We start from the raw sequence: 20,133 nt of genomic DNA on the forward strand, positions 1-20,133 counted from the left end.
TTTCTTTGCTTTTAAGGAAATTGCAGTTTAACATTTGGTTTTACACCTCTGGCATCACATTTTTTTCTTTCCTCTCTCTAGCCTAGCACTCAGTTATGAAGCAGGCTCTCTCAACTTTTAACTGTGTAGTGTATTCTAATTTTTTTTTGCTTTTTTTAGTTAGTCTTTGTTGCAGGAAGGGGGACCCCTTCCAGGGCCTGAGATGGGCACTTGTCTAAGAATTGTCCGAGGACACACACATGCTGACAAAGCAAGAGATTTCATTGGGAAGGGGCACCTGGGTGGAGAGCGGCAGGGTAGGGGAACACAGGAGAAATGCCCTGCTTTACGGCTTGCAGTCTCGGGTTTTATGTAATTGGGTTGGTTTCCGGATTGTTGCTGGCCAGTCACTCTGACTCCGGTACTTCCTAATAGTGTATGCATCACTCAGCCAAGATGGATTCCAGCGAGGAGGACTCTGGGAGTTGAGTAGGACATATGGACTGGCATCTCATTTTGACCTTTCTTGAATTCTTCTGGTTAGTAAGTATAGCTTGTTACTTCCACATTCCTTACAGGACCTCCTGTTTAAGATAACTCATGCAAGTGGTTACTATGGTGCCTGGCCAGAGCAAGAGGTTTCAGTCAGCGGTTCCTCTAACATTTTGAACACAAGAATGTGCTTCCCCATAGGAATGTTTTCTGGAAAGAATCCTTTGAAATCTAGGGTGGACCTCAAAACCCTTATTTCATCTTGTCACGTAGTTAAGCATGTACTGGTACTACTGTTGTACTGAATTTTGTGACATTAATTCCCAGAGAAAACGCATTGCTTTAGTGTCGGCCCCTCAGGGTAGGCGTTTGCAAGATGGCAATGAGAATAGTGCCTATTTAATAGGATTGTTGTGAAAATTAAATGAAGAATCCATGCATAGGTAGGTTTCTGGAGGAATCTGGGAAACTTCTTTATTGCTTTTCATGACCAAATAATTTTTTTTTTTAATGTACCAAACCCTGCTGGTGTATCCAGTGTCTGATTTCTTATTAAAATACAAAAAGGTATTTGGGCAGACTATATACAAAATTTTTAAACCAATTTTTATTACTTTACAATGTTGTGTTAGTTTCTGCTGTACAGCAAAGTGAATCAGTTACGCATATACATATATCCCCTCTTTTTAAGATTTTCTTTCCATTTAGGTCACCACAAAGTACTGAGCAGAATTCCTAAGTGGAGGAAGTCAACACTCTCCTTCACTGACCTTGAATAAGAAACTGTATGGCACTGACTGTTTCTGAGAGCAATCTTAAAACCAGGAACTCTGCCTGAAGCTGGCATTAGGAAAGGGAGAAGTGAGAGATGGAAAGAATCTTGTTCCCTAAAAGACACTGTTCAACAGCTGACTCAAGCAATTTCGAAACCCACAGTAGTTATAAACTCCTTGTTTATCGTGGTCCGTGTGCAGGTTGTAAAATAATTTCCAGACATGAGATAGCATGAAGGGAGAATGGTTAGTAGAGGTGGGGGTGTCACTGTCAGAACAGCAGGCCGGCCTCCTGATTGTCAGGGGCAGGGGACCTGGAACATGGGTCATCCGCCTGTCCTTACATGCTTTGTGCTCAGTTGCTTCGGTCGTGTCTGACTCTGTGCGACGCTATGGACTGTAGCTCGCCAGGCTCTGCTGTCCTTGGGGATTCTCCAAGCAAGAATTGGAGTGGGTTGCCATGCCCTCCTCCAGGGGATCTTCCCCACCCAGGGAGCAAACCCAAGTCTCCTGCATTGGCAGGCAGGTTCATTATCACTAGCGCCACCTGGGGGGACTCAAAGGTAAAGCCGTTGGAATAGATTTGCTTCCTAGCTAAGGATTAGAGAGTAAACACTGACTCTATTAATAATAGCAGTAATGAAGGGTATAGTTTTATAAAAGTTATAGTCATTTCCTATCACAGAATGTAAAAAACTATCAGTTTTTTAAAATGATGCAACAATACTTAGCTTTCTAGACATTGTTCAGGATAATTCATCTTATTTATCCATGCTACAAATAATCAGTCTCTATGTTTTGAGGTGGAAATACTATGAAAAGCTACCGAGCTACAGAACTACAAACCTTCAAACCAACATGTAATAACAGATTTTTTACTCTTCCTTGTTTATATTCCAAGGAAGCTATGTAACTTAACAGATATTTAAAACATATATGACTATCTATAGAATTTAGGCACTGCCTGTTTTCAAAATTTTATTTTTCTAATAAAGTTATTGCCCCCAAATATATTAAAGAATGAATTACCTTCCTGCGTGAGTGTGTGCATGTGTGTGTGAGCTCATGCATATGTTCAGTCATGTCTGACTCACTGTGACCCCATGGACTGGAGACCTCCAGGCTCCTCTGTCCATGGGATTTCCCAGACAAGAATACAGGTATGAGAAGCCATTTCCTTTCCAGGGTATATTCCTGACCCAGGGACCAAGCTCATATCTCCAGTGTCTACTGCATTGGCAGATGGATTCTTTACCACTGAGCCACCTGGGAAGCCCTTAAAAGCCTAAACTTCCTACAACCAACCTTAAATGCTACTATTGTTAATTTTAAAATAGCATTATTTTTACTGGTGGAAAATAAGCTGAAGTGACAGACTGGTAACATAGATAAAAGGTGTTTATAATCATGTGCTTAGATGGCTAAAAACTTTGTCAATATATTGATTACATGTCAAAATTCCAAAGAAATACACATTGGATTGCAGTTTGCCATTTTCCAGGTAGTTCAGAGATTGTAAGTAAGGAGTACTGATTGCTTTGCAGAGACATTTTCTGTGCACAAAATAAGGGTGGTGTTTGGATAAGCAGTGAATTTCAATGCATGGACATGGTATATGAAACTCTAAGGCATAGTTATATACTGTATTAGTGCTAGGAATAAAAGCAGCATGGGCTAGAATATGGTATCATGTTTCTGGAGCCTGACTGCCTCAACCCAATTTATTTAAAGCAATGTGGAAGGTGTGAGGGTATTGAAGGATCAACTTTTCAAAGGAATGAAACTTGCATATTTTTTTTACCTACTCTATCCAACGTATTGTCATATATTAAGTTTATAATTTGTTGAATCAATGAATAAAGATGATTATAAAGTGAGAATCAAAACAGTCAAATGATTTGTGAAGCAATAGAACTAGCGAGGGGAAAAAAGGAATAAAGGGTGGGAAAACATCCACCTGATTTTCAGATTTCAATTAAGACATCTGTTAGAACACTACACCCAAGCCTGTCTTTTGGACAAAGATAATAGGCATAGACACTGAAAGCTCTGAAAAATCAAATATATTTCTATTACAAGGAGACAGGAAACACTTACCAACAGAAAGATCTTTTGATTTAATTTAAAACTATAAAGTATTTCTTTTCACTTTCAAGGGTCTCCTCTGCTACTGCTCAGAAGTAGTCAGATTCCCTAAAAGGATGCTACATTTTTGTAACTTTATTCAGAGCTTTTTCTGCATTGAGCAAAAGTGACTCTCCTTTATTTTTCCTGGAACTGAGTCAGTGAATAGCTTATTCTATTCTGAAAAGAAAAGAAAAAATTCAGATATGATCATTATTCAAAGCATTTGTTATTGAAAATTCAGGAGCATTAAATTATCTAAGCATCTCAGCAATTTTTTAAATTTCTCCTAGAAAATGAATTCTGAAATAAATTTTTTCTGAATTATTTTTCCCTTGTATCTTTGGATTTCTTTTTTGTATGTAATGAATCATTTTGTGTGCAAGTCTTTTCACTTTTACTGTGACAAGGCAGCCAAGTACCCAAAAGCTTTGATTCAAACAGAAATGCATTTTTGTGCTCACAGTCCTATGTTGAACACAGACTACTGTGTGAGACAAGCACATTTTCTATTATTCTTCCTTTTGATAAGCCAGTATGAACATATGCTGGAAATGGAAACTCATATTATACCAAAACAAGCAGCATATCTGCTGTTTGATGATTAAATTTGTTAGAATTTGTAACAAGCTTATAACAATACCTGGCCACAGGGCATGTACTCTGTATGAACTTGAAAACTAAAAATACAAACACAGTAGGAAATTCGTGGATGTAGGGTAATTAGAGACCTGAATTTTAAGGAATAGCCATAAACTTCTACACCTGCAATATACTTATCCTATGAAAAAATATTCTTTCTCGTTACTTTTTACTTGATTCTGGAGGCAGTAATCAATAGTTTATAAACTATTATTTATTTTTATTTACATTCTATGGCGGTATTTTTATAATTTTTTAAGTTTTATTCATTTTTATTTTATTATTCACTTATTTTTTACTATACCATGAGGCACCTGGGGTCTTTGTTCCCTGACCAGCTGTTGAACCTGAGCTTTCTGTGGTGGAAGGGTGGAATCCTCACCACTGGACTGCCAGAGAAGTCCCTATTGTTTTATTCTTTAATTTTCAACAAAGTATTTAGGTCTCTGAATTCTGTTCCAAGAGGAAAGAATGCTTTAGCTTCTTCCTTCACTCCATCATTAACAGAAACTCCGAGGACCAGTGACTCTCAGAGCTTAGACTGCCTAAGAACCACATGGGGAGCTTCTTAAAAGATAGCTTCCCAGGCCCAGCCTGAGATTTCAATTCAGGAGGCCTGATCTGGGCCCTGGGATGTGTTTGTTGACAAACCCCATCAGGTGCTCCTGATTCAGGGGTTGCAGAAGCACAGAACATCGTTGTCATCCTGTTTTACAGATGAGGCAAAATGGAAACCTGGACTGGTTAAAACTCAGGATTAAAAGTAACACTGTTAATTGTTTAAAAGTTAAAATAACACATGCTGAATGCATCTGACTTTCTTTGCAAAGTTAGAAATTCAATTAGAAACTCAATGCTCTCCACAGGACCAGGGTTATAGGTCCAGTTTTAAACTTTTGCTAAACTGCCTCTCATCCTTAAATCTTTGTTCTTCAATCTACTTTGGTTATTCTGAACCTCATTTTGTATATTTCAGTTCAATTTAGCAAGCATTTACTAACCACCTACCATGTTGCATGGCACTACCCTAAAACACATATATTGTCTTCTCTTTTTTACATTTTAGTGGAAATATTTTCTTTGACTATTTATAATTTGTCTTAATTTACAAATGAGTGAATTATAGCTTATCAATTTTTGATATTAAAAATGACTAGTTATCTAACAATCTTTGTAATTTGAGATTGACTCAATAAATTGACAAGCTACTAAGACAATATAAAACCTTAATGTGTTGAGCTATGAATTTTTAATACAGCAATTTTTCTGTTCATAGTTATAATATGCCTTTGGTGATAATTTTTGAAGTACATAACATTTATACCTAATTTCTCTTCTGTTGTTCTGGTCTAAATTTAGAAATAATATTTCAAATCCAAACTTCTAAAATAAGCTGGGCTTGTGGATGTAATAAGTAAAAATCACAATCAAATGGATTGCCCAGGGGGAAAAAGCTGAATATCACAGATGGTTTGAGAATAGGGATGTTGTTATCTACCATCTCTGCTGGTTCACATACTTTTGCCCTGATACATACTATATGCCACTCACAGCTCTAATAGACACTCTGCAGGCAGTCTGGAAAATCCCATGGATGGAGGAGCCTGGTGGGCTGCAGTTCATGGGGTTGCTAAGAGCCGGACACAACTGAGTGACTTCACTTTCACTTTCCACTTTCATGCATTGGAGAAGGAAATGGCAACCCACTCCAGTGTTCTTGCCTGGAGAATCCCATGGACGGAAAAGCCTGGTAGGCTGCAGTCCATGGGGTCGCACAGAGTCGGACACGACTGAAGCGACTTAGCAGCAGCAGCAGCAGCAAAAGGCAGTCTTGAGCATAGCAAAGGTATTAATATGCCCTTTTCTGTTAATAATAGTTAACATATGGGACATTTTCTGTGTGCCAGACTCTATGTGCTTCAAGTGAATTATTATCTTTTAATTTACATGATATTGCCATCTTCATTTTATAGATTATGAAAATTGAGTTGGGAAAGTTAAGTTTTTAAAAAAAAATTTAATTGGAAGACAATTGCTTTAGAATGTTGTGTTGGTTTCTGCTGTACAACAGTTGGAGGATAATTGCTTTATGACATTCTGTTGGTTTCTGCTTATAGCTGTGAATCAGCTGTGAGTGTGCGTATATCCTGTCCCTCTTAAGCCTCCCTCCCACTCCATTCCCCATCCCACACCCCTAGGTCATCACAGAGCCCTGAGCTGAGTTATCTGTGCTATACAGATACTTGGAAAAGTTAAGTTTTTAAGGTGACACAATCATCAAGTGGCAAAGCTGGCATTTGAGTTGAAATTGTCTGATTCTAGAATTTGCATTTTTAACCAGGCCTGAAAGTCTCCAGTACCTTTGAAATTCTTACTTCATTTAGGGAAATGACCACTTAATTGGAGAGAAGAGCTATGTGCCGTAAGCCTAAAGCAGGATCCAATTTGAAGAAGAATTTTCCATAATTCCCTTACTGTTCTCTTGAAACATTTCTCTCCTATTAAGCATATTTTAAATACATTTGGACAAGAATTAACATAAGAATAAAAGACTTGTTAATATCATAACTTTCTCTTACCAAGCTCTTCAATCTGCACTGCTATTTCTCCTTTTTTTAAAACACCTGAGTGCCTTTATTACTCTAGCAGGAATCACTCCATTTTGCTTCTTCAGAATATTTCAAATGGAAATTACATGTTTTGAAAAATAGTGCTCCTTTTTGAAGCAACAAATTGACATAATAATATTTGCATAGATTTGATGTTTAAAGTGTGATCACTCACCTAGAGCCAGACATCCTGGAATGTGAAGTCAAGTGGGCCTTAGAACCATCACAATGAACAAAGCTAGTGGAGGTGATAGAATTCCAGTGAAGCTATTTCAAATCCTAAAACACGATGCTGTGAAAGTGCTGCACTCAATATGCCAAAACATTTGGAAAACTTAGCAGTGGCCACAGGACTGGAAAAAGTCAGCTTTCATTCCAGTCCCAAAGAAAGGCAATGCCAAAGAATGCTCAAATTACTGCACAGTTGCACTCATCTCACACGCTAGTAAAGTAATGCTCAAAATTCTCCAAGCCAGGCTTCAACAGTATGTGAACCATTAAATTCCAGATGTTCAAGCTGGTTTTAGAAAAGCCAGAGGATCCAGAGATCACATTGCCAACATTCATCGGATTATCAAAAAAAAAAAAAGAGAATTCCAGAAAAACATCTACTTCTGCTTTATTGGCTACACCAAAGCCTTGACTGAGTAGATCACAGCAAACTGTAGGAAATTCTTAGAGAGATGGGAATACATATCACCTGACCTACCTCCTGATAAATATGTATGAAGGTCAAGAAGTGATAGTTAGAACTAGACATGGAACAACAGACTGTTTCCAAATCGGGAAAAGAGTATGTCAAGGCTATATATTGTCACCCTGATTATTTAACTTACATGTAGAGTACATCATAAGAAATGCCAGGCTGGATGAAGCACAAGCTAGAATCAAGATTGCCAGGAGAAATATCAATAACCTCAGATATGCAGATGACACCACCCTTATCTGCTGCTACATTGCTTCAGTCGTGTCCGACTCTGTGCAACCCATAGACGGCAGCCCACCAGGCTTCCCATCCCTGGGATTCTCCAGGCAAGAACACTGGAGTGGGTTGCCATTTCCTTCTCCAATGCATGAAAGTGAAAAGTGAAAGTGAAGTTGCTCAGTCGTGTCCGACTCTGTGCAACACCATACACAGCAGCCTACCAGGCTCCTACGTCCATGGGATTTTCTAGGCAAAAGTACTGGAGTGGGGTGCCATTGCCACCACCCTTATGGCAGAAAGCAAAGAAGAACTAAAGAGCCTCTTGATGAAAGTAAAAGAAGAAAGTGAAAAAGTTGGCTTAAAACTCAACATTCAGAAAACTAAGATCATCTAAATCTATCATAACTTAATAGCAAATAGATAGGGAAACAATGGAAATACTGAGAGACTTTATTTTTGGGGGCTCCAAAATCACTGCAAATGGTGACTGCAGCCGTGAAAATAAAAGACGCTTGCTCCTTGGAAGAAAAGCTATGACCAACCTAGACAGCATATTCAAAAGCAGAGACATTACTTGCCAACAAAAGTCTGTCTAGTCAAGGCTATGGTTTTTCCAGTAGTCATGTGTGGATGTGAGAGTTGGACTATAAAGAAAGCTGAGCACTGAAGAAGTGATGCTTTTGAACTGTGGTGTTGGAGAAGTCTCTTGAGTCCCTTGGACTGCAAGGACATCCATCCAGTCCATTCTAAAGGAAATCAGTCCCGAATATTCACTGGAAATACTGATGCTGAAGCTGAAACTTCAATACTTTGGCCACCTGATGTGAAGAACTGACTCACTGGAAAAGACTCTGATGCTAGAAAAGATTGAAGGCAGGAGGAGAAGGGGATAACAGATGATGAGATGGTTGGATGACATCATCAAATCGATGGACATGAGTTTGAGTAAGCTCTAGCAGTTGGTGATGGACAGGAAAGCCGGGCATGCTGCAGTGCATGGAGTAGCAAAGAGTTGGGCTGAACTGCTGTTTAAAGTAGTTTTCAGAATATTCTTACTCCTCCTTAATTCCGAGATACATGCATAGAGATTTCAATGAACATTGTTTGTGCTGAACTGAACTGATGTTTGAAGTAGTTTCTAGAGTATTCTTACTCCTCTTTAATTCTGAGACACATGCATAGAGATTTCAATGAACATTTTCCATATTTTATTCCTTTCATCTCTAGAGATGCTGGAATAAAGATGTATGTCAGAGATCACAACCAAGGCTGGTACCCCATGTCTTTCAGAACTGGAAGAAACAACTATGGATGGCAGAGGTTTCTTTTCTTAACACACAAAGACATGGCAACTCTATAAAGTGTTAGCATAGAACAATTTATACATGAAGTTTTAGCTCTCCCAAATAAATTTGAACACTGTTGCTGCATCTGTTCCCTTAATATGCCCCAGCAAACCAGGAGACGAACAAAAGGAGAGGATTTGCTTGAGGGTGGATTTAAGCTAGAGTAAGAAAAGAATGAAGACAATAAGCCTCTGATGAGTCTACCAGGAAGGCAAACACTCACCTCCAGCTGGGATTTTAAAATTTGTTTATCTGGTTGAGGCATTAGATAGCATAAAAAGCAATCCTCAATAGGAAAACATTTCTAAAAGATTGTCAAATAGTGAAATCATTGAGGACAAAGAGCCTTAGTTATCTCAAGAGACAGCATCAGATCTTCAGTTTGAACTCTTAAAATGAATTATTATTTGTGAACAAAAGCTACTGATTTACAGTATGAGGAGTACAATTTGAAAGGACAGGTAAGAATTAGAACAAATAAGAAAACTGTAATTTCTGAAGAGCTTACAAAAGGCTAAAGATCTTTTCACAATAAACAACTGGAGATGACTTTTCCAGCGGGGAGTTAAGTAGTAGGTAAGGAGAAGAATATTCAGGTATTATTAACTTACCAGCACAGCTTAGTTTATTTTGATATTATATATTAGTGATATGAACTGGAAAGTGTTTTTGTTTCACAGGGTTAACAGTTAGGTCTTCCCTGGTGGCTCAGACGGTAAAGAATCTGCCTGCAATGCAGGAGACTTGGGTTGATTACTGGGTTTGGGAGATCCTTTGGAGAAGGAAATAGCAACCCACTCCAGTATTCTTGCCTGGAGAATTCCATGGACAGAGGAGTCTGGTGGGCTGTAGTCCATGGGGTCACAAAGAATTGGACACGACTGAATAATATTTTCACACTTTTCATAGATATAATTTGATACACAGTCACATACACCAGACCCCACTGGACTTGGGATTTGGGACTGGACACTTTTTCCCCAAAAGAGTGTTTATCATCCGTTGGCATAGCTTCACTCTTATCAGAATTCACATTTGACATTTAGCTCTTCTAAAAAGCCACTCCTAATTCTCTCCCCCTAAGTCTGGTGTCTGTTCCCATATTTCCCATGGCATCCAGTGTTGGCTATCATTAAAACCATGCTGCACTGTGATGCTTGTTAACTGTGTTCCCCTAGACACCAAGATCCTTAAAAGCAATTTCTGCATTGTTTGCCCAGTATTTGTGCATAACACCTCATAGGAGTCTAACCAGCCTGGGTCACCAAGAAAAGAATACAGGGTTTTCAATCTTTCCAAGGCCCCGTGGCACAGCAGTTTCAAGTTATATATTCCAGAAGAAGATAAGGCGGCCTGAGTAAGCCATATACCAAACACTTGAAGACTAGTAACTAATTAAAATTATTTAAAAATTATCTATAATATTAAATTATAATATACAATATTCCCCGTTTAAGTAGATTTATTCTGCTGTTGCTCTGTCTTAATGTACCATGCACATTTCCTTCAAGATACACATTGGTCCAGGGCTTCCCAAGTGGCTCCATGGTAAAGAATCCACTTGCCAATCCAGGAGACACAGGAGACTTCAGTTAGATCCCTGGGTTGGGAAGATCCCCTGGAGTAGGGAATAGAAACTTACTCCAGTATTCTTGCATGGAAAATTCCATGGACAGAAGAGCCTGGTAAGATACAGTACATGGGGTCAAAAAAAGTTGGATACAACTTATTACACCTGCATATATACAATCAATACTATATATTTATCAATGTTTTTTCTTAATAGGGTCATATGTGACTTTTTTTAAAAAACAAGGAGTGTGGAAATTCTTTCTTCTAGAAAAATAGTGGGAAATGTCGAGATTATGCAGAAGGATAAGATGACAATTTCAGAATTTGAAAACTAATAATATGGTCTGGGCACAATTACAATTTCAGAGCTGAGAGGAATTTCTGAGGTCATCTTGCCCAAATCCTTTATTTTACAGAGAGGTAAAGAGATTTTCCTAGGGCCACAGTGAGATAAATGGCAGAATACAGATTAAATCCCAGGTGCTCTGACTCTAAACCCACTGTCTTTTTCAGAATACCTCAGACCCCACAAACAGTGAGAATAGAAAGTGCATGTTTCTGGCTCCAAGTTAGCAATAGGAATAACATAAGTTCATCGCTTTGTATAATGTAAGTGAAGATGAAAACCTCTGCTGCCATTTGTGATGCAATAAGGCAATACCATTAGAATCAAATGAAAAACCCTTTATACAAGCTCATTTGCTGGCTAACTAGTAGAATACACAAGGATATGGTTTCAGGGCACAGTTAGTCTCAGTTTGTTGGGAGATACAACTGTGTTTCACTTGGCCTTGAGGATGGTCCATCAGAAAGTCTGGCCTGAATTAAGTCTTTGGACACAGACCAAAGTCAACAAATCTCAGCGTATGTATGAGCTGTGTATGTGTGTATGCGTGTTGGTATGTGTTGGGGGAGCTAGAGGGGCATTTGCTTTAGTTGGAAGAGACAAACCTGAGGGTGAAAGTGATTCTGTTTTATTCTGTGAAAGTTGCTCAGTCGTGTCCAACTCTTTGGGACCCCATGGACTATACAGTCCATGGAATTCTCTAGGCCAGAATACTGGAGTGGGTAGCCTTTCCCTTCTTCAGGGGGTCTTCCCAACCCAGGGATCGAACCCAGGTCTCCCGCATTGAGGGTGGATTCTTCAACAGCTGAGCCACTTACTTCAGAGGATAAAGCAGTGTCTGAAATGTGTTGGAGCCTTGGTTTTGTTGCTTAAAGTTCATGAGTGACTTCTGGAATGTTACTCACCTTCTGTGATTTGTTAACGGAGGGAAACAAAAGTAGGAATACTTATCTCCTAGAGTCGTCAGCTCTACATGAGAAAAGGCATGCAAAGTCCCGAGCACAGGGTCAGGCATCAATAAACAATAGATATTGCAGTTACTTGCTATTGTGTGCATATTTCAGAATTGCAGATTAAACAGACTTGGCTGAGGTTTGCACCCAAAAAAGTACTTTAACAAACAGAAGTTGAAACGGAAACTAATGTATAAAATTTGTCTTCAACACATCATGACTGTTTAGATTCTTTTCTTTCTCTTCTCTTGGGCTGCATGTCATTAAAAAAAAAAATTTGATACTGTTGGTTATGTAAACTTCTCTTTGATTAAATACTGGATTTTAGATTATATTTACACAGCTTTTTAAAACTTACATTTTGAGGACACTGAAGAAGTTTATTTTGGCTGGTTGGAATACCTTTTAAATCTCTATTATACCTTTCTATAACAAATCTTATTTTAAAAGATGTTCTCAAAGATAGTGTTCTTCTATGGGATTCTGAGAGGCTCAATGCATAGGAAAGTGGTTGGGAAAATTCACTGAAAAATTTGTGTTCTATTAGGAGATCCAAATTTACTTATGAATTCTTGTTACTGAGGATAAAAGGAATTGAGGGTTTTGTTATGGATAGTAGATACTATACTTACTGGCTGATGGTCAGAGAAACACAGCAAAATGAACTATAATAATCTATTTTTGTTTATATTTGGGGGCTGCTAAATATATTTTGTTTATATTTGGGGTTGCTAAAAAAATCAGTATGCAATGAGGTCAAAATTCAGGTAATAATAATAGCTAATATTTATGTAAAACATGGTGTGTGCTAAGGACTTGTGAATGAAAATATTGCCTGCCATATCAGTAAACAAAGAATGTTGCAGCCATCAGATCATCACATTACAACCACCCTGACAGAAAGCCTTAATGGAACTTAGGATGGAGGCAAGATGCCCTCCATCTACCAGTCAGCTGCTGCTGCAGCCCCAGTCCTAAAGCACCCGAGGAGGCTTGGGATGAGAAAGCACAAGATACTGGCCCCATAGCGCTGAGGTGCAGATCAAAGGAATGATATCAGTGAGCCTGGACTCTTGCATCTTCCTATGCATAGAAAAGTGCTAAATTCCTTAACTTGAGATCCCTGGATTTCTTTAAGTGACAGTAATTTTTTTATGTTCTGTCTATCTGATCTTTATTGCAAAAACTTGTATATATCCTGGTTTCCCCCTTGCCTCTTCAGAGCAGTCTCTCAGAGCTATCTGAGATGCTGTGTCCCAGGCTTAAGTCCTCAGTTTTGTCTACTGAATGGAATACAGTTCCCAACTTTGAGGTTGTGCATTTTTTTCCAGTTGACAGACTGAACTGTTTGTATGAATTATATCATTTAATACAAGGGCAATTGTTATCATCTCCATTTTATAAATTAAGAAGTTAAAATCTTAAATTCAAGCAATTTATCTTGGGTCACTGGCAAGAATACTGGAGCGGGTTGACATTCCCTCCTCCAGGGGTCTTCCTAATCCAGGAATTGAACCCATGACTCCTGCATCTCCTGCATTGCAGATGGATTCTCTACTGCTGAGCTATTGGGGAAGCCTTAGGTCACTTGCTAAGAATCAAAACTAAAAACTGAAACCAGGCAGTCTTAGTTCATAGTCATGCCCATAATCTCTACACTCTATGCCTCCTATTAATGTAAAAAAGAAAAAAAGAGAGAGAGAGAGAAATTCATCTCAAGGATAAATCAGATGTATTGCTAGATAAAACAATATAAGGGATGAGTTTTTCTCTTCTCAGTATTTTTAATACTTGTCTTTCATACTCAAGCAGTTTCCATTTCTTTTTCTTTTTAAGCATAGAAATTTATTTCTCACAGTTTTGAAGGCTGAGAAATCCAAAAGCAAAGGGCCAGCTTAGTGGTTTGAGAAGAGTGCTCTTTCTGGTGTGCAGACAGTCATCTTCAAGTTATCTCTTCACATGGTGGTAAGGAGTGTTGGTGGTAAGGGTGGCAAGAGTGTCTTATTTAGGGATATAGAAAATAATTGATAGCTAGAAATGTTAAAATATCGTGGAACCATCTTTCGAACATTGTTGGGTAAAAGTTCTGGAGACTCCTCTAAGATGAAATGTGCCCAGATTATAATAAAGAACTAAACCAATAACAGAATTAAAATGTTTTCACCTTAAAAAAGTAAATTAATGAGAAATGAAAAACTTGCTAAGTTAATACCCGAATTTACATTCTTAAATATCTGTTTTGTCTAGTAATGTATTGCTAGGCAGCAGCTACACAAAGGTAGCAATTAATGTGACAGCAGTTGAGTGTTAAGACCAAATTAGGGGGAATTATTTACTCTCATTGCTATAATTGGAAGTATATAGGAGACACCCAGAAACTACTGAAAGGAAAGTATGGATAACACATACTACTTTTATATTCATCTTGAAATGTACAATTTCCATTTCTTACTATTGCAACTGTAGTTAGACACTACACTCTTCAACTGGTAGATTTTCCACTGCTCTACTGAATACAATTTTTTTCAGATAATCTCACTGCTCCTTTCTTTAACATAATATTTTATCCAGAGTGTTTGACACAGATTAATACTCCTGTTATTAAATAAGATCAAAATATTGTCACTTTAAAATGCTAACCATTACTAAATTAATTTTGTTTGCATTTTTAATGGTTGAGCTTACCAGCATTCATTTTGAGTATTCCTTGATATTTCTGCCTAATTCCTATATTTCTTTTATATAAAATTAATGCTTTAAAAGTGAAATACATCTTTTTTCATAGTATCTATTATGCCTTACTGTTCTTTGTTAGCATTTGTTACCTAGCCTTTCAGAAAATCACAATAAATCCATAGGAACTGAGAAGTCTGCACTTCAGCAAGCTCTCTTTCACTTCCCAGAAAGCTTTCTATATATAGTGCCTCTAAAATGGCTTTTCCAAATTGTTAACATACCTAAGTGATTTCCAAGATTAGCCCAAGCTTCTTTTACACTTGATAACACAATAGAGTAACTTTATTTCCTAACAGACCTAAAATGGCTTTCTGTGGTGTTTAGAATTCTGCTGGATTAGTCTAATTTATTTTGTATATCTTTTCATTAATTCAAGTGATAAAATTGAAATTTTTCAATCTAAAAAAAGCACAAAAACTCACTAATATGCTCTTTGGAGAAAATGAAGAATGCTAAAAATTGAGTTTCAGTACAGTTCAGTCAGTCAGCTATGTTCAAATTTTTGTGACCCCATGAACTGCAGCATGCCAGGCTTCCCTATCCATCACCAACTCCTGGAGCATACTCAAACTCATGTCCATTGAGTCAGTGATGCCATCCAACCATCTCATCTGTCATCCCCTTCTCCTCCTGCCTTCAATCTTTCCCCAAATCAGGGTGTTTTCCAATGAGTCAGTTCTTCACATCAAGTGCCCAAAGTATTGGAGTTTCAGCTTCAGCATCAGTCCTTCTTCCAATGAATATTCAGGACTGATTTCCTTTAGGATGGACTTGTTGGATGTCCTTGCAGTCCAAGGGACTCTCAAGAGACTTTTCCAACACCACGGTTCAAAAGCATCAATTCTTTGGCACTCAGCTTCCTTTATAGTCCAACTCTCACATCCATACATGGCTATGGGAAAAACCACCGCTTTGACTAGACGGACCTTTGTCAGCAAAGTAATGTCTCTACTTTTCAATATGTTGTCTAAGTTGGTAAAAGTAATGCTTAAAATTTTCCAAGCCAGGCTACAACAGGATGTGAACCTTGAACTTCCAGATGTTCAAGCTGGATTTAGAAAAGGCAGAGGAACCAGAGATCAAATTGCAAACATCTATTGGCTTATTGAAAAAAACAAGAGGGTTCCAGAAAAATATCTACTTCTGCTTTATTGACTATGCCAAAGCCTTTGATTGTGTGGATCTCAACGAACTGTGGAAAATTCTGAAAGTGATGGGAATACCAGATCACCTGACCTGCCTCCTAAGAAATATGTATGCAGGTCGTGAAGCAACAGTTAGAACTGCACATGGAACAATAGATTGGTTCCATATCGGGAGAGGAGTACATCAAGGCTGTATATTGTCACCCTGCCTATTTAACTTAATGCAGAGTACATCATGCAAAACGCTGGGCTAGATGAAGCACAAGCTGGAATCAAGACTGCTGGGAGAAACAAATTGAGTTTACAATCACATAAATTAGGAAATAGTATTCATAGGAAAAAGAATCACTCATTTTACGAACAGATTTTTGCTTTGTTTTTCAGTGTTTGTTTTAAAGCCAAAGATTCTCTGTGAACTCAAAATAAAAATGTCTTCAGTTCAGTTCAATTCAGTCACTCAGTTGTGTCCAGCTCTTTGTGATCCAGTGGACTGCAGCACACCAGGCCTCCCTGTCCATCACCAACTCCTGGAGTTTACTCAGACTTATGTCCATTGAGTCAGTGATGTCATCCAACCACCTCATACTCTGTTGTCCCCTTCTCCTTCCTCCTTCAATCTTTCCCAGCATCAGGGTCTTTTCAAATGAGTCAGCTCTTCCCATCAGGTGGCCAAAGGACTGAAGTTTCAGCTTCAACATAGCTCCTTCCAATGAATATTCAGGACTGATTTCCTTTAGGATGGACTGGTTGGATCTCCTTGCAGTCCAAGGGACTCTCAGGAGTCTTTTCCAACACCACAGTTCAAAATCATCAATTCTTTGGTGCTCAGCTTTCTTTATAGTCCAACTCTCACATCCATACATGACTACTAGAAAAACCATAGCCTTAACTAGATGGGCCTTTGTTGGCAAAGTATGTCTCTGCTTTCTAATATGCTGCCTATGTTGGTCATAACTTTTCTTCCAATGTGTAAGTGTCTTTTAATTTCATGGCTGCCGTCACCATCTACAGTGATTTTGGAGCCCCCCAAAATAAAGTCTGCCACCGTTTCCATTATTTCTCCATCTATTTGCCATGAAGTGAAGGGACTGGATGCCATGATCTTCGTTTTCTGAATGTTGAGCTTTAAGCCAAATTTTTCACTCTCCTCTTTCACTTTAATCAAGAGGCTCTTTAGTTCTTCACTTTCTGTCATAAGGGTGGTGTCATCTGCATATCTGAGTTTATTGATATTTCTCCCAGCAATCTTGATTCCAGCTTGTGCTTAATTCTGCCCGGTGTTTCTCATGATGTCTTATACTTTAAAAATTCTTTTCAAACATAATCATTTAGGCAACAGTAACATTTTATTTTTTTTAAATTTTATTTTATTTTTAAACTTTACATAATTGAATTATTTTCTAATTTTTGGAATAATTATTTTTACAATATGTAATTTTAGGTATATTAAAAAGAAATACAGCCTTTCTTCTTTATGTTAAAGAAAGGAATAGTGAGATTATCTGAAAATGTTCTCAATTTTTCCTCTTTTCTAGAATTCTAAACTCTAAAATACAAAATTATATGCTTTTTAAAAAACTTTTAATTTTTTTCCTGAATTTGACATAGTTTAATGTTCTTAAGGTCTTCCCTGGTGGCTCAATGGTAAAGAATCTGCCTGCAATGCAGGAAATCCAGGTTGATCCCTGGGTTGGGAAGATCTTCTGGAGAAAGGAATGGCTTCCCACTCCAGTATTCTTGCCTGGAGAATTCCATGGACAGAGGATCCTGGAGGGCTAGCATGGGGTTGCAAGAGTCGGACACGACTGAGCAACTAACACTCTGACTAACACTTTTCACTGTGAGTGGTCTTAAACAGTTGGAAACTTTTATGGATTTTACTCTTCTTTTTTCAAATATTTGTTTGGCTGTATCAGGTCTTACTTGGGGCATACAGCATCTTCAGTCTTCACTGTGGCATGTGGGATTTTTAGTTGCAGCATGAGAACTCTTAGTTGAGGCTTGTGGGATCTAGTTCTCTGACCAGGAATCAAACCCAGGCCTCCTGCATTGGGAGTACAGAGTCCTAGCCCCCGACCCTCCAGGGAAGTCCCAAGGTTTTATTCTTCTTAAAGCAAAGATACCAATCATATTGACAAAGATGAGGGAAAAGTTGCAAGATGCCATTCTGGACTATAATTAATAATTATATACATGACAATACAAATTACTAATTTTATGTTAACAGTAGTTGAACTATTAAAGATAGTAGTATGTAGAATTTTGTGGAATAATGTTAATTTTAATAACCATGAGATCGTAATCTGCTGAAAATTATGTTATGCTCTTGCTGCTGCTAAGTCACTTCAGTCGTGTCCGACTCTGTGCCACCCCATAGACGGCAGCCCACCAGGCTCCCCTATCCCTGGGATTCTCCAGGCAAGAACACTGGAGTGGGTTGCCATTTCCTTCTCCAATGCATGAAAGTGAAAAGTCAAAGTGAAGTCGCTCAGTCATGTATGACTCTTAGCGACCCCACGGACTGCAGCCTACCAGGCTCCTCCATCCATGGGATTTTCCAGGCAAGAGTACTGGAGTGGGGTGCCATTGCATGCTCTTAGATCAATTTAAATAAAATATGGGGCACAGAAGAGTGAGTGATGACAAATACCAATATGAAATTAAAATAGATATGAAAGGGATCAGGTCTAACCAAGAGACTGAGGTCCAAGAAGTCTGATGAATGGTTAAAAGTGCTGCACAGTTCACTGCCTCAGATACTGCTGAAAATATTAAAATACTAGTGGATGAAATACTCTGTACAGGGGATAGAATTAAAGGACAGCAGCTAAACAGAGTCTTAGCTGGCTTCCTGGATGTGCTAGAGTGAAGGGATGAAGTTTATGAATTTTTGTGTAAGACCATCTACTAACTAAATATCTTTGGATGAGTTAACCAATATAAATTTTAATTTCAGTTTCCTCATTGTAAAAATAAGACTGGATAACAGTACTGTCCCTCTAAAAATTTTGTGAGGATGACTTAAATTAGACAATCCATGATTACCTAGAACAGTATGTTCAGTGTTTGCTAGTCTTGGTGGTAAAATTTGCTCCCTTGCCGCATGGCAGGATCACCGAGAATAAGGATTTTCTTATTTGTACTTTGGACACAATATATGTTTCTTGAACTACTAAATTGAACCGGAGCTTAATTTTTTCCTTTGTAAAAGGGTGCAAACTGTGGTGTTGGGAGAAGACTCTTGAGAGTCCCTTGGACTACAAGGAGATCAAACAAGTCAATTCTAAAGGAAATCAATCCTGAATTGAAAGGACTGATGCTGAAACTGAAGCTCTAATACTTTGGCCACCTGATGTGAACAGCTGACTCATTAGAAAAGACTCTGAAGCTGGGAAAGATTGAAGATAGGCGAAGAAGGGGATGACAGAGGATGAGAGAGATGATTTTATGGCATCACCTATTCAATGGATATGAGTTTGAGCAAACTCTGGGAGATGGTGAAGGACAGGGGAGCCTGGTGTGCTGCAGTCCATGGGGTTGTTGCAAAGAGTTGGACACAACTGAGCAAATAAACAACAACAAATGGGTGTTGGTCTAGGAATTATTGAAGTTTATCTATTTCTTCACAGAACAGTTTACTACCATTTCCACAATTGTATATTTTAAAATAATGCAAATCTTTATGAAATCAAATAACATTTTTAAATCATATATTAAAAATATGATTTACATTCTCATTTGGCATTTTATCAGATATTCTACTTTCTGTTCTTTGTGGTTAAAACAGCTATTTAAAATTCAGCATTGTTGGACTTCCCTGGTGGTCCAGTGGTTAACGGTTCACACTACATACTTTCACTGCAAGGGGCATAGGTTTGATCCCTGGTCAAGGAAGTTCCACAGGCCTCCCAGTGTGGCCAAGAAAAAAAAAAAAAATAGCATATCATGAAAAATAAGAAACATGAACCCGTTTTTAAAAATTAGCATTGTTCCTTGATTACATCTTTTGTACTTATTTTATCCAGTTACTTATTTTAATTTATATTAAACTGGCTGGTAGTAACTTAATATTCTCCTCCATGTAAAGTTTCATATTTTGCACAGAGGTAAACCATTTTTCCTTTGTATTTTTATTTGGACCTTGAAAATTTGTAGCTGCCATTAACAATTTCCTCTTTTATGTACAGTTTGGCAATCAATGAATTTGTTATCTTGAAACCTTACATGAGAGAAGCATGATTTTCTGACGTTCTACTCAAGCCCCCTTCAAATACGCTACATTTAAGTGCAATGAACAATGAGAGCTAAGATACTGCAGGTGCATTTTTGTACATTTTTACCTTTCTTTGGTCTTTATAAACTTGTTTAGAAAAGTTGTTTGGGCTCTGGTACACACAGCCAGATCACAATATTTATAGAAAAGTCTCTACTGCTGCTGCTAAGTCGCTTCAGACGTGTCCGACTCTGTGCGACCTCATAGACGGCGGCCCA

The sequence above is a fragment of the Bos javanicus genome, chromosome 9, assembly GCF_032452875.1.
Source record: "Bos javanicus breed banteng chromosome 9, ARS-OSU_banteng_1.0, whole genome shotgun sequence".
Lineage (NCBI taxonomy): Eukaryota > Metazoa > Chordata > Mammalia > Artiodactyla > Bovidae > Bos > Bos javanicus.